The following is a 3,978-nucleotide window of genomic DNA, read 5'->3' on the forward strand; positions in this document are numbered from 1 at the left end:
TTGCTGTCAAACTGACGTATGTTCGTGCAACGTCGTTGCCTTGTAGTTTAGATTTCGGTTAAATTGTTTTTATTCAGACTATTGGTTATGCCGTTTAGTTTTTTTATATGTCATGCGCCTTTCAGGATGTGTTTTTTTAAATATCACATTATGTTCCAACCGTGTATGTGACACTGTGTATAACATATACACTTTCATTAACTTTTCGAGATGAAAGTATATATAGTTAAATGTATGAGCACCTACTAATATGCCACATGTAGACAGAATTTAACAATAATTGTATTTTGATACAGTAACATGTAAATAATAGTAAGGGGCTCTTTGGTTGTTTGGATTAAGTCATACATGGATTAAGCTATCGATAGGGGTGAACCAATACATAAACAAACAGACCCTAAGTCGGTTAACAAGTTGGGCATTGGTATAGTCACCAAATAACTCACTAAATCCACATAACTAATCACATTATCAAAAAGTACAACCGTATCAACCGTCTAAACTTTACCATGTAGCACCTCAGGCTGGCGAAAAAGATAGTATAGCTTCAATTTTAGGTAGAATTTCACAATATATGTCAATACCTGCAGCAAAAGTAATTGACCAAATATACCAACATAAAACCATCTTATGTAGATGTTCTCGAAGCTATAAGATTCATCATGTTGGTCAAAAGACATACTTCATTTCGAAAAAAACATGATGTAGTTTCATGTCCAAAAACTGTTGCCCTAACATAACTGAACTAGAGGATAAAGTTTAAAATAAAAACTAGAAATATTATAATGTCAACACCAACTACAAATTCCATCTACCCTTTCCCCCAACCTATATGTGTATCACCACGCTTCTTTTTCGCATTGTATGACATCTCCATTGCGATGAATCGATGTACATCTTTTATGACCGCACTCTTTCTGATTTTCTTCTCACTGAGTATGAGTTTGGAGCAGTACTTAGTCCGCAAATCCTTGAGTTGCCTTTTTTGCTTCGTGCTCTCCTTATAGAGACCATAGTCCCATTTCCCATTGTCACCTCCAAAAAAGGTCTCCATATGTCGCATGAGCATTACACCACAGTCGATCGATCCTTCATGGGACTGCCACCTGGTTCGGATCTGTTCCTGGTCCATTTCTGCATATATTTTACCAGCCTCATGTCCCTCTCTCATTAGATGCATAATCAGCATATCTTGTTGAATAAGTCACAAATAAATCAAGTTAGTTATGGTATATATTATGCATGTAGAATGTAAGATCAATAATAAAGTATACTAACCAAATATACAGTAATAGATCCATAGATATCTTCAATCGTGCCATCACGATCCGTAGAGTCAACAATCATGATTGATGGGTACTTTAGATCAAACACTACCATGTAATAGTAAGCATCTTCTACAACCAGGAAAAATATCTATAGAATGAATATGTAACCTAGTTGTTAGTATTTCAATACGCTTTCAGGTATTGTACAATAATCTTCATAACAAAACGTGATACGTACCATGTCAACATTACGCATACTGACCAGCCCTTTGTCATTGAGTGTGTAGCTTGATATGATATTTTTGAAACTCTGGTACCTTTTGTGCACATCCAAAGATTGATCTCTCATGATTGGATCCATCTGCGCACAACAAATGTAGTTAGTTTCAATTAACAAAGATGTGCGTTCTTTGTCGATTGTACATAAGAAGTATTAACATATGAAACTGTACAATTCAAATAGGCAAAGATGTTATGATTCATTACTGTTTTGCTGTATGAACTGCATTATAATTGAAATGTTGACGCACATGAACAATTACATTACATGTCATGAGATAATAAGACTAAAAGACACACACAACATATTACCAACTAGCGCAAGCAGAATTTGTTCATGCATGTTTCGTATGCACAACAACATCACATGAATAATAACATGATTTTGGGTAGTATGCCATGTCGTTGTTCATATCCCATCATATGAACAAATAGCTCAGTTGAATATATGATCAGACTCAGTCATATCTGTGAACAATGTTAAGAAGTATCTGAAGACGTATGTTTACAAGGTCGACATATTGTTTGCGATAAAGTGACATATGATCATTCTATTTGATTGTTGTGAACAATATGTCCACATTAGTCATATTGTCAGTCTTTGTGATTGCTGTGAATAGTACTCCATCATAGTTAAAAAACCTATAGGTGTGTGTACGTTTCTCACGTCCGAAATCTCATATGTCGACTGAGATATGTCAGCTATGAACAATGTAATGAGGTCTTTTGAGGAGGTCTGTGAACTCGGTGGACATATTGTTCGAAGTAAAGTGAATTCGTACGAGCACAATTGAACACATACGTCCACCTTTTGCATTAACACTACGTCAGGTGTGCATAGATTAACATGTTTAGATTCACACAGGGTTGATGAATGAATCCACATCTGTCGTTTCCCAGTGAGAAGATAGGGTGGCCGCGGGTCACGTAATCGGCCTAATGAACCTATAATCTCGAGTTTGACTCGACAGTGTTACATTTTGTTTGAAATTTATTTGATAGGTCGAGACTCTAGCTGAACTCAATAAAAACCCGGTTTGCAACAGTATCGTTGTAAACACATATAATAAAAAAATCTCAAATTAAAATATGGTTTCTTTCTCTCTCACAAACACACAAACATTGATTTATAAGGTATTCAATAAAAATGACAAAAAGGCTGAGAACGTACGATTAAATGATTCATATGTAAATCACTGGTAAGTGAATATTAGAATATGAGTTCACATATGTATTTTCCAATACATTTTTTCGGGGTTACCTATTCACACATGAATCATTTACTCTTCCGGTGAAATCAACAGGCAGATGCATGTGTACATATCAATAACATTTTAATATAATAACACACACAACATATTAACAAATAGCACAAATAGATTTTTGTTCAAATCGTTGCCTATGCACAAGTACATCACATTATTATGAGCAGGAGCCTTATCATATGTTCATGTCGTTGTTCATATTACCACATAGAGCCTAATCATATTAACACATAGAGCCTGAACATATGGTCATGCAGTTGTTCGTATCGATACATATGAACAAGTTGTTCAGTTGAACCTAAATCACAGAGCCTTATCATATGTTCAACTGAACAACTTGTTCATATGTATCGATACGAATAACTGCATGCCCATATGTTTAGTCTCTATGCTAACTATGAACACTGTTATTAGGTATGTGAAGAGGTCTGCTAACTCGGTGGACATATTGTTTGAGTTAATGTGACTCTGTACGGGCACAAATGAACACATACGCCCACCTTTTGCATTAACAATCAGTCACGTGTGCGTAGATGTCTACTTGTGGATTCATACAGAGTCGATGAATGAATCCACATCTGTCGTGTCCCAGTGAACATATAGTTCAACGTTTTGAACATCTGTGTGCACAGCAGGCAGGTAGATAGAGTGGCAGCGGGTCACATAATCGGATGAATAAACATATAAGTGAACCAATATCGACTATTGTGCATGAAAAATGTTAACAGCTGTTACTTTGATCTTGGTCATTGATTTGAACATCTACATGTTGTGATTTGAATAAGTAACTTGAGTAGTATGTAAATTTACCGAAACATATGTCGGATAGAAAAGGCGGCGTGGAGATTCATGGCTCCTTAATCTCTCTTCCCTATTGAGGACTGTTGACCATGCGTCCAAAACATTTTTGCAAACCCGGGACTGGGATGCAAGTGATTGCATTGCTTTCCGTGTAACCGTTCATCCATTTGGTGAGGAGAAGACTGGCTCACTGCATAGTTACATTCAGAATATTATGTCATCGAGTCATAAAAAATATATTTGTTATAAAAAAATATTAAACATTTCAATGATGTGACTTACATAATTCCCCCGATTCCTCGCATTACCCACTCTTGTAACTTACGTTCATCATTAAACAGCCCGTGAAACATAAGGTGACCGTA

This window comes from Cynara cardunculus, unplaced genomic scaffold (assembly GCF_001531365.2).
Source record: "Cynara cardunculus var. scolymus isolate 2C unplaced genomic scaffold, CcrdV1 Un_Scaffold_1216, whole genome shotgun sequence".
Taxonomy (NCBI): Eukaryota; Viridiplantae; Streptophyta; class Magnoliopsida; order Asterales; family Asteraceae; genus Cynara; species Cynara cardunculus.